A 13057-nucleotide genomic window follows, 5' to 3' on the forward strand; every position below is an offset into this window, starting at 1 on the left:
AATGCGGTCTTGAGCTCGAGTAATCTGTCGGTCCCCTTGTCCCTCAAGGGTAGGGGTGGCGGACAACTTCTGTTGTTGCTTAAGGCCCCTTTCTTGTCTCGGGTGGTTCCTCCCCTGCACAGACTGGGCCAGAGCCCTTCCACAGGCCTTGCCTGAACTCTGGGGCCAGGTGCCACCACACTGGGACTCTGAGGGTGGGTGCGGTGGGTGAGGCATCCACCAGCATTGCGGTTTATGTTGTATGTGGTGTGTGCAGCCCCCATAGATTCTGTGAGATCCAGCTTCCTCTGAGAAGTGTGCTAGTGGTTCCAGTGCCTGGGGCCTGATTCCTCTACTTTCTGAACCACCTCTAACACTCAGGGCATCTCAGCCCATCTTCGCTTTGCCCCTCAATCAGGATCCAGACTTACTCCCCCCACACACCCAAAGTCACAAAGCACACGCTGTGGGCTCCAGCTGTGCCGTGTATACCTTCCTGTAGAACCCTACACTCCACCAACCTAGACCAGGCCCCTACTGGACCCTTGGGCATCCCACATGAAAGAAAGAAATTTTTTAAATGTTTAAAATTTTTCTAAATTTTAATCTTATTGGAGTATAGTTGATTTACAATGTTGTGCTAGTTTCAGGTGTACAGCAAACAGATTCAGTTTACACATATATTCATTCTTTCTTAGATTATTTTCTCATATAGGTCATCATAGAACACTGAGTAGAGGTCCCTGTGCTATACAGTAGGTCCTTGTTGGCCATCTATCTTATATCCCAAGCTCCTGATTTATCCCCCCCCACACACACCGCTTCCCCTTGGGTAACCATGAGTTTGTTTTTGAGATCTGTAAGTCTGTTTCTGTTTGTAACTAAGTTCATTTTTATCATTTTCTAAATTTAGATTGTACAAAGGAGAGATATCATATGGTATTTGTCTTTCTCTCTCTGACTTACTTCAGTTAGTATGATAATCTCTAGGTCCATCCTTGTTGCTGCAAATGGCATTATTTCATTCTTTTTAAGGGATGAGTAATATTTCATTGTATATATGTACCACATCTTCTTTATCCATTCTTCTGTTGATGAATATTTAGGTAGCTTCCATGTCTTTGCTATTGTAAACAGTGATGTAATGAACATTGGGGTGCATGTGTCTTTTCAAATTATGGTTTTCTCCAGATATATGCCCAGGAGTGGAACTGCTGGATCATATGGTAGTTCTATTTTTAGATTTTTAAGGAACCTTCATACTGTTCTCCATAGTGGTGGTACCAATTTACATTCACTCCAACAGTGTAGGACAATTCCCTTTTCTTCACACCCTCTCCAGCATTTATTGTTTGTAGACTTCTTGATGATGGCCATTCTGACAAGTGTGAGGTGATATTTCATTGCAGTTTTGATTTTCATGTCTCTGATAATTGGTGATGTTGAGCATCTTTCCATGTGCTTTTTAACCATCTGTATGTCTTGTGTGGAGAAATGTCTATTTAGATCTTCTGCCCATTTTTTGATTGGGTTGGGTTTTTTTTTTGACATGGAGTTACATGAGGTGTTTGTATATTTTGGAGATTAATCCCTTGTCAGTTGCTTTGTTTGCAAATATTTTCTCACATTCTGATGCTTGTCTTTTCATCTTGTTTATTGTTTCCTATGCTGTGCAAAAGCTTTTGAGTTTAATTAGGTCCCGTTTGTTTTTGTTTTTATTTTCATGACTCAAGGGGGTGAATCAAAAAAGATATTATAGCAATTTATGCCAAAGAGTGTTCTGCCTATGTTTTCCTCTAAGAGTTTTATAGTATCTGGCCTTACATTTAGGTCTCTGATCCATTTTGAGTTTACTTTTGTGTATGGTGTTAGAGAATGTTCTAATTTCATTCTTTTACATGTAGCTGTCCAGTTTTCCAAGCACCATTTATTGAATAGACTGTCTTTTCCCCATTGTATATTCTCACCTCCTTTATCATAGATTAATTGACCATAGGTGTGTGGGTATAATTCTTGGCTTTCTATCCTGTTCCATTTATTTATATTTCTGTTTCTGTGCCAGTACCATACTGTTTTGATGACTGTAGCTTTGTAGTATAGTCTATAGTCAGGGAGCCTGATTTCTCCAGCTTCATTTTTGTTTCTCAAGACTGCTTTGGCTATTCAGGCTCTTTTGTGTTTCCATATAAATTAATTTTTTTGTCCTAGTTCTGTGAAAAATGCCATTGGTAATTTGATAGGGATTGCATTGAATCTGTAGATTGCCTTGAGTGGTGTAGTCATTTTGACAATATTGATTCTTCCAATCAAGGATATGGTATATCTTTCCATCTTTTTGTGTCATCTTCAATTTCTTTCATCAGCATCTTATAGTTTTGGTGTAAAAGTCTTTCTTTTGCATCCTTAGTTAAGTTTATTCCTAGGTATTTTATTCTTTTTGATGCAATAGTAAATGGGATTGTTTTCTTAATTTCTCTTTCTGATCTTTAACTGTTTGTTTGTTAGTGTACAGGAATGAAAGAGAGTTCTGGTCATAAAATTTGTATCCTGCAACCTTACCAAATTCATTGATAAGCTCTAGCAGTTTTCTGATAACATCATTAGGATCATAAGAGACTACTACAAACAACTATACACCAAAAAAATGGAAAACCTAGAAGAAATGGACAAATACTTAGAAAGATACAACCTTCCAAGACTGCACCAGGAATAAAAAATATGAACAGATAATCACTAGTACTGAATTTGAAACAGTGATTTAAAAACTTCCAACAAAAAAAAGCCTAGGACCAGATATCTTCAAAGGTGAATTCTATGAAACATATATAGAAAATACTTATCCTTCTGAAATTCTTTGAAAAAATTGCAGAGGAAGGAACACTCCCAAACTCATTCTATGAGACCACCATCACCCTGATACCAAAACCAAAGATACCACAAAAAAGAAAATTACAGGCCCATATCACTGATGAACATAGACACAAAAAACCTAAACGAAATACTAGCAAACTGAATCCAACAATACATTAAAAGGAACATACATACACCACAATCAAGTGGGATTTCACCCAGTGATGCAAGGATTCTTCAATATCTGCAAATCAATCAGTGTGATACACCACATTAACAAACTGACAAATAAAAATCATACAATCATCTCAATAGATGCAGAAAAAGGTTTTGACAAAGTACAACACCCATTTATGTTAATAATATGCCAGAAAGTGGGACTAGAAGGAACTCACCTCAACATAATAAAGGCCATATATGCAAACCCACATCTAATATCATTCTCAGTGGTGAAAAGCTGAAATCATTGCCTCTAAGATCAGGAATAAGGCAAGGATATCCATTGTTTCCACTTTTATTCAACATAGTTTTGTAAATCCTAGCCATGGCACTCAGAGAAGAAAAAAAATAAAACAGGAAAAGAAAAAAAAGATATCAGAGTAGAGGTATGTGAGCTCATCATTTCTTACAAAAACACCAAAATCACAACTAACTGCTGAAACTTCCCTGGTGGCGCAGTGGTTAAGAATCCACCTGCCAATGCAGGGGACACAAGTTTGATCCGTGGTCCAGGAAGATCCCACATGCCATGGAGCAATCAAGCCTGTGAGCCACAACTACTGAGCCCATGCGTCCTAGAGCCCGCACGCTGCAACTACTGAAGCCTGTGTGCCTGGAGCCCATGCTCCACAAGAGACTCCACCGCAATGAGAAGCCCATGCGCTGCAATGAATAGTAGCCCCCACTTCCTGCACCTAGAGAAAGCCTGCGCACAGCAACAAAGACCCAACTCAGCCAAAAAAAAAATGCTGGAACCTGCCAAAACAATCCACTGCATCCAAAGACAAAGAAGAAGCCACAACAAGATGGTAGAGCAGACACAACTGCAATAAAATCAAATCCCATACCTGCTGGGTGGACAACCCACAAACTGGAAAATATACCACAGAAGCTCATCCACAGGAGTGAGAGTTCTGAGCCCTACATTAGGCTCCCCAGCCTGGGGTCTGGCAACCAAAGGAGGAGCCTCCAGAGATTCTGGCTTTGAAGGACAGTGGGGTTTGATTGCAGGAATTCCACAGGAATGGAGGATACATAACCTCCACTCTTGGAGGGTGCACAGAAGGCCTCTTGTGCACCAGGACCTAGGGAAAAATGCATGAACCTCATAAGAGACTGGGCCAGACCAACATGCTAGTATTGGAGAGTCTCCTGTGGAGGCGGGGGCCAGCTGTGGCTCATTCTGGGGACAAAGATACTAGCAGCAGCAGTTCTGGTGGGTATTCATTGGCGTGAGCCTTTTAGAGGTTGCCATTTTCTTAACACCTGGCCCCACCCAACAGCCTGCAGTCTCCAGTGCTGGGATACCTCAGGCCAAACAACCAACAGGGTGGGAACAAAGCTCCACCCATCAGCACACATGTTGCTTAAAGATTTTCTGAGCCCACAGCCAGCTAGACATGCCCCTTGGCAAGGCCATACCTGTCAAAAAGACAAGACCCAGTTACACCCACCAATGACGAAGAACCAGTTCCTCCCACCAGGAAGACTTCACAAGGCTCTTAGACAGCCTCATCCACCAGGGAGCAGATAGCAGAAGCGGAAAGAACTACAACCCTGCAGCCTGCAGAATGGAAACCACTATCACAGAAAGATAGAGAAAATGAGACAGCAGAGGATTATGTTGCAGATGAAGGAACAAGATAAAACCCCAGAAGAGCAACTAAGTGAAATGGAGATAGGTAATCTACCCAAAAAAGAATTCAGGGCTTCCCTGGTGGTGCAGTGGTTGAGAGTCCGCCTGCCAATGCAGGGGACACGGGTTCATGCCCTGGTCTGGGAAGATCCCACAGGCCATGGAGCAGCTAGGCCCGTGAGCCATGGTGGCTGAGCCTGCGCGTCCGGAGCCTGTGCTCCACAACGGGAGAGGCCACAACAGTGAGAGGCCTGCATACCGCAAAAAAAAAAAAAAAAAAAGAATAATGATAATAAATATGATCCAAGATCTTGGAAAAAGAATAGAGGCAAGGATAGAGAAGATACAAGAAATATTTAACGAAGACTTAGAAGTACTAAAGTACAAACAAACAGAGCTGAAGAATACAATATGTGAAATGAAAATTACACTAGAAGGAATCAAGAACAGAATAAGCGAGGCAGAAGAACGAGTAAGTGAGCTGGAAGACAGAATGATGGAAATCACTGCCACAGAACAGAATAAAGAAAAAAGAATGAAAAGAAATGAAGACAATCTAAGAGACTTCTGGGACAACATCAAATGCACAAACATTCACATTATAGGGGGTCCCAGAAGGAGAAGAGAGAGAGAAACGACCTGAGAAAATATTGAATATTGACTAATGAAGAGATAATACTGAAAACTTTCCTAACATGGGAAAGGAAACAGTCAGCCAAGTCCAGGAAGTACAGAGAGTCCCAGGCAGGATAAACCCAAGGTGGAACATGCCAAGACACATAGTAATAAAAGTGACAAAAATTAAAGGAAAAGATATTAAAAGCAATAAGGGAAAAAGAACAAATAACATGCAAGGGAATCCCCATAAGTTTATCAGCTGATTTCTCAAAAGAAACTCTGCAGGCCAGAAGGGAATGGCATGGTATATTTAAAGAGATGAAAGGGAAGAACCTACAACCAAGAATACTCTAACCAGCAAAGCTCTCATTCAAATTTGATAGAGAAATCAAAACCTTTACAGATAAGAAAAGGCTAAGAGAATTCAACACCACCAGATCAGCTTTGCAACAAATGCTGAAGGAACTTATCTAGGAGGAAAACAAAAGACCACAAGTAGAAATGGGAGAATTCCAAATGGAAAAGCTCTTCAGTAAAGGCAAACATACAGTAAAGGTAGGAAATCATCCATACACAAATATGGTATCAAAACCAGCAACTGTGAGAAGAGGAGAGCACAAATGTAGGATATTTGAAATGCACTTGAACTTAAAAGACCAGCAACTTAAACAATCTTGTTTATAAACAGACCGCTACAACAAAACCTCATGGTAACTGCAAGCCAAAAATCTACAATAGGTACACAGGCAAAAAAGAAAAAGGAATCCAAACACAGCACTAAAGTTAGTCATCAAATCACAAAAGAACAAAAGAGGAAGAGACGAAAAAAAACCTATACGAACAAATCCAAAATAATTAATGAAATGCCAGTAAGATATACTTATCAATAATTACCTTAAATGTCAATGAAATAGATGCTCCAACAAAAAGACATAGACTGGCTGAATGGATACAAAAACAATACCTGTATATATGCCATCTACAAGAGAACCACTTCAGATCTAGGGACGCATACAGACTAAAAGTGTGGGGATGGAAAAGGGTATTCCATGCAAATAGAAATCAAAAGAAAGCTGGAGTAGCAATAGTCATATCAGATAAAATAGACTTTAAAATAAAGACTGTTACAAGAGACAAAGAAGGACACCACATAATGATCAAGTGATCTATCCAAGAAGATATAACAATTGTAAATATATATGCACCCAACATAGGAGCGCCTCAATATATAAGGCAAATAGTAACAGCCATAAAAGGAGAAATCGACAGTAACATAATAATAGTGGGAGACTCTAACACCACACTTTCATCAATGGACAGATCACCCAGACAGAAAATCAATAAGGAAACCCAGGCCTTATATGGCATATTACGTGAGATGGACTTAACTGATATTTATAGAGCATTCTATCCAAAAGCAGTAGAATACATATTCTTCTCAAGTGCACATGGAACATTCTCCAGTATTGATCACATGCTGGGCCACAAAGTAAGTCTCGGTAAATTCAAGAAAATTGAAATCATATCAAGCATCTTTTCTTACCACAATGCTATGAGACTATAAATCAACTAAAGAAAACTGTAAAAAACACAAACATGTGGAGGCTAAACAATATACTAAACAACCAGTGGATCACTGAAGAAATCAAAGAGGGAATCAAAAAATACCTAGAGACAAATAACAATGAAAACACGACGATCCAAAACCTATGGGACACAGCAAAAGCAGTTCTAAGATGGAAGTTTATAGCAATACAATCGTACCTCAGGAAACAAGAAAAATCTCAAATGAACAACCTAACATCACACCTAAACCAAGAAGTGAAAGAACAAACAAAACCCAAAGTAAGAAGGAAAGAAGTCATAAATATCAGAGCAGAAATGAATGAAATAGAGATGAAGAAAACAATAGAAAAGAACAATGAAACTCCAAGCTGGTTCTTTGAAAGGATAAACAGAATTGATAAACTTTTAGCCAGACTCATCAATAAAAAAAGGGAGAGGGCTCAAATCAGTAAGTTTAGAAATGAAAAAGGAGAAGTTACAACAGACATCACAGAAATACAAAGGATGATAAGAGAATACAACAAGCAAATAAAGTGGACAACCTAGAAAAAATGGACAAATTCTTAGAAAGTTACAATCTCCCAAAACTGAACCAGAAAGAAATAGAAAATATGAACTGACCAATCAAAAGTACTGAAATTGCAACAGTGATTTAAAAAGTGCCAACAAATGAAAGTCCAGGACCAGATGGCTTCACAGGTGAATTCTACCAAACATTTAGAGAAGAGCTAACACCCATCCTTGTCAAACTCTTCCAAAAAATTGCAGAGGAAGGAATACTCCCAAACTCATTCTGTGAGACCACCATCACCCTGATACCAACACCAGACAAAACTACCACACGAAAAAGAAAATCACAGGCCAATATCACTGATGAATATAGACACAAAAATACTCAATAAAATACTAGCAATCTGAATCCAGCAATATATCAAAAGGATGATGCACCATGATCAAGTGGGATTTTACCCAGTGATGCAAGGATCCTTCAATATCTGCAAATCAATCAGTGTGATACACCACATTAACAAACTGAAGAATAAAAATCATATGATCATCTCAATAGATGCAGAAAAAGCTTTTGACAAAATTCAGTACCCATTTATGATGAAAAAAAACTCTCCAGAAAGTTGGCATAGAGGGAACTTATCTCAATATAATAAGGGCCATATATGACAAACCCACAGCTAACATCATTCTCAATGGTGAAAAGCTGAAAGTATTTCCTCTAAGATCAGGAACAAGACAAGGATGTCCACTCTTGCCACTTTTATTCAACATAGTCCTGGAAGTCCAAGCCACAGCAATCAAAGAAGAAAAAGAAAATGAATCCAAATTGGAAAAGAAGTAAAACTGACACTGTTTACAGATGACATGATACTATACCTAGAAAATTCTAAAGATGTTACCAGAAAACTACTAGAACTCATCATTGAATTTGGTAATGTTGCAGGATACAAAATTAATACAAAGAAAGCTCTTGCATTCCTATACACTAACAATGAAAGCTCAGAAAGAGAAATTAAATAATCCTATTACCATCACATCAAAAAGTATAAAAAACCTAGGAATAAATTTAACTAAGAAGGCAAAAGACCTGTACACTGAAAACTATAAAACACTGATGATATAAATGGAAGTGACACAAACAGATGAAAAGATATACCATGTTCTTGGATTGGAAGAATCAATATTGTCGAAATTACTATCCAAGGCAATCTACAGACTCAATGCAATCCTTATTAAATTATGAATGGCATCTTTTTTCTTTTTTTTTTTTTAACAGAACTAGAACAAAAAAATCTTAAAATTTGTATGGAGACACAAAAGACCCCGAATAGCCAAACTAATCTTGAAAAAGAAAAACAGAATTGGAGGAATCAGGCTCCATGGCTTGAGACTATAATACAAAGCTACAGTCATCAAAAAAGTATGGTACTGGCAGAAAAATGGAAATATAGATCAATGCAACAGGATAGAAAGCCCAGAAATAAACCCACACACCTATGGTCAATTAATCTAAGATAAAAGAAGTAGGAATATACAATGGAGAAAAGACAGTCTCTCTCTTCGATAAATGGTGCTGGGAAAACTGGACAGCTACGTGTGAAAGAATGAAATCAGAACACTCCCTATCACTCTACACAAAAGTAAACTGAAAATGGATTAAAGACCTAAATGTAATACTGGATACTATAAAACTGTTAGAAGAAAACATAGGCAGAACACTCTTTGACATAAATCGCAGCAAGATCTTTTTTGATCCACCTCCTAGAGCAATGAAAATAAAAACAAAAATAAATGGGACCTCATTAAACTTAAAATCTTTTGCATAACAAAGGAAACCATAAACAAAATGAAAAGACAACCCACAGAATGGGAGAAAAGATTTGCAAATGAAGCAACTGACAAGGGATTAATCTCCAAAATACACAAACACCTCATGCAGCTCTATGTCAAAAAAACAATCCAATAAAAAAAAATGGGTGGAAGATCTAAATAGACATTTCTCCAGAGAAGACATACAGATGGCCAAAAAGCACATGAAAATATGCTCAATATCACTATCAGAGAAATGCAAATCAGTGCACTATGATATATTGCCTCACACTGGTCTGAATGGTCATAATCAAAAAGTCTATAAATAATAAACGGTGGAGAGGGTGTGGAGAAAAGATAACACTCCTACACTGTTGGTGGGAATGTAAACTGGTACAACCACAATGGAGAACAATATGGAGGTTCCTGAAAAAAGTAAAAATAGAACTACCATACAACCCAGCAATCCCACTCCTAGGCATATATCCAGAGAAAACCATAATTCGAAAAGATGCATGCACCCCAATGTTCATTGCAGCACTATTTACAATAGCCAGGACATGGAAGCAACCTAAATGTTTATCAACAGAAGAATGGATAAAGATGTGGTAAATATATATAATAGAATATTACTCAGCCATATAAAAGAATGAAATAATGCCATTTTTATCAACATGGATGGACCTTGAGTTTGTCATACTGAGTGAAGTAAATCAGACAGAGAAAGACAAATATATAATATTGCTTATATGTGGAATCTAAAAAAAAATGGTACAATGAACTTATTTACAAAACAGAAATAGAGTCACAGATATAGAAAACAAAATTATGGTTGCCTAGGGGGAAAAGGCAGGAGGTTGGAGGGATAAATTGGGAGATTGGAATTGACATATACACACTATTATATATAAAATAGAGAACTAATATGGACCTACTGTATGGAAAAAAGGGAACCCTCCTATGTTATTGGTAGGAATGTAAATTGGTACAACCACTATGGAGAACAGTATGGAGGTTCCTTTAAAAACTAAGAATAGAGCTACCATATGATCCAGCAATCCCACGCCTGGGCACATATCCAGAGAAAACCATGGTTTGAAAGGATACATGCACCCCATTGCTCATTGCAGTGCTATTTACAATAGCCAAGACATGGAAGCAACCTAAATGCCTATAAACAGAGGAATGGATAAAGATGTGGTAAATATATATAATGGAATATTACTCAGCCATATAAAAGAATGAAATAATGCCATTTACAGCAACATGGATGGACCTGGAAATTATCATACTAAGTGAAATAAGTGAGGCAGAGAAAGACAAATATCATAGATATTGATTATATGCAGAATCTAAAATAAATGATACAAATGAACTTATTTACAAAACAGAAACACTCACAGACTTAGAGAAGGAACTTATGATTACCAAGGGGAAAAGAGGGTCGATAGATTAGGAGTTTGGGATTGACATGTACACATTGCTATATTTAAAGTGGATAACCAACAAGGACCTATGGTATAGCATACGGAACTCGGCTGAATATTCTGTAATAACCTAAATGGGAAAAGAATTTGAAAAAGAATGGATACTTGTAAATATATGAATGAATCATTTGGCTGTACACCTCAAACTAACACAACACTGTCAATCAACTACACTCCCATATAAAATAAAACAAAAACCAGAAAAACACTAAATCTCCTCCATGCCTTTCAGAATGAAGGAAAATACAGCCATGGTTTTCCAGTAGTAAACCTGGACATGTAACCACACCATCACCCTCCCCCACTTCCATGATATTTCTGAGAACACAATTAACTGCTGACACCAGCCCAGGCTTTAGTGGAGCAAATGCTAAACCTGCCAACTATTAGTTCTTGTCAGGGTTTGTGCTGTTTATTTGCTCCATACTTTCAATTTATAATGGGAGTGTGTCGGTTTCATTTTTTATTTATTTATTTCTTATTTTATTTATTTATTTATTTATTTGTTTATTTATTTTTGTGGTATGTGGGCCTCTCACTGCTGTGGCCTCTCCCGTTGCGGAGCACAGGCTCCAGACGTGCAGGCTCAGCAGCCATGGCTCACAGGCCCAGCCGCTCCGCAGCATGTGGGATCTTCCCGGACCGGGGCACGAACCCATGTCCCCTGCAACGGCAGGCAGACTCTCAACCACTGCGCCACCAGGGAAGCCCCATTTTTTATTTTTTTAATGTTATTGTTTTTAATGAGTTTTTTTTAACATCTTTATTGGAGTATAATTGCTTTACAATGGTGTGTTAGTTTCTGCTTTATAACAAAATGAATCAGCTATACATATACATGTATCCCCATATCTCTTCCCTCTTGCGTCTCCCTCCTTCCCACCCTCCCTATCCCACCCCTCTAGGTGGTCACAAAGCACCAAGCTGATCTCCCTGTGCTATACGGTTGCTTCCCACTAGCTATCGGTTTTACATTTGGTAGTATATATATGTCCATGCCACTCTCTCACTTTGTCCCAGCTTATCCTTCCCCTTCCCCATGTCCTCAAGTCCATTCTCTAGTAGGTCTGTGTCTTTATTCCCGTCCTGGCCCTAGGTTCTTCATGACCAATTTTTTTTTTTTTTAGATTCCATATATATGTGTTAGTATATGGAATTTGTTTTTCTCTTTCTGACTTACTTCACTCTGTATGACAGACTCTAGGTCCATCCACCTCACTACAAATAACTCAATTTCGTTTCTTTTTATGGCTGATTAATATTCTACTGTATATATGTGCCACATCTTCTTTATCCATTTATCTGTCGACGGATACTTAGGTTGCTTCCATGTCCTGGCTATTGTAAATAGAGCTGCAAAGAACATTGTGGTACATGACTCTTTTTGAATTATGGTTTTCTCAGGGTATATACCCAGTAGTGGGATTGCTTTCTTTTGTTTGAACTTGACACAATGGGAAAAGCCCTTAAGGATTAATTAATTAATCTCAAAATAAATCTGAAACAGATAACGTGTTGAGCAACTGTGAAAGACACCCAACAGTATCAACCAAAATAAGGGCTATTCCCAGACCAGTCATCTTAAACTCAACTACATTTCATTATTTCATTAGCCATCAAGTGTCTGGAACTAAGATATTAGTGCTTACAGAATGGATGGTAGAACCAGACAAAACTGGGTGGGAATTTTGCTTCTTTTACTTAATACCCAAATCACTGGGAAAGCTACTTCACATCATGAAGACACAGTTGCCTCACTGGTAAAATGGGAATAATATGAGTAAACAGAACAATCCATTGGAAGCCACCCAGGCCACTGTCTGAGCTACAAAAATGATCAATAAATGATACACTGGGGGAAAAATATGGGATTTTTCATTACATCTAAATATTGATTAGTAATCATAAACTCCAGGCTCTTGCACCAAAATTAGAAGCTTTCACAAAAAGTAAGAAAAATAAAATTAGTGAAATCAGTAAACAAAAGAAAAAGAAATAAAAGGAATGTAAATTGGAAAAGAAGTAAAACTGTCACTGTTTGTAGGTGACATGATACTATACATAGAATGTGTTTTAATAAATTAAGTAATAATAAATTTTAAAGTGTATTAGCCGTAGGAAAAAAATTGATTTGTCAACATCAATTTCTGTTAAGTCCCCTGTAAAACTGTAAGCCTACAGAAGTTTCTTCCTCATGATCAGGAAATCACTATGCTCTTGGTCCAAGATAATCTCTGAGTTGCTTCACTCTACCCTGGTTGCCTTTGCAGCCTCTTCCAAATCCTGATGTAACAAATAACCAGCCTTAAATTTCTTTTGTTTTAGCTGCTCAGAATGGTTCATCTTTTTCTGATGGATTCTAACATACAGGAGTCCACTTATT

This window comes from Monodon monoceros, unplaced genomic scaffold, assembly GCF_005190385.1.
Source record: "Monodon monoceros isolate NGI ecotype Baffin Bay Population unplaced genomic scaffold, NGI_Narwhal_1 Super_Scaffold_16, whole genome shotgun sequence".
NCBI lineage: Eukaryota > Metazoa > Chordata > Mammalia > Artiodactyla > Monodontidae > Monodon > Monodon monoceros.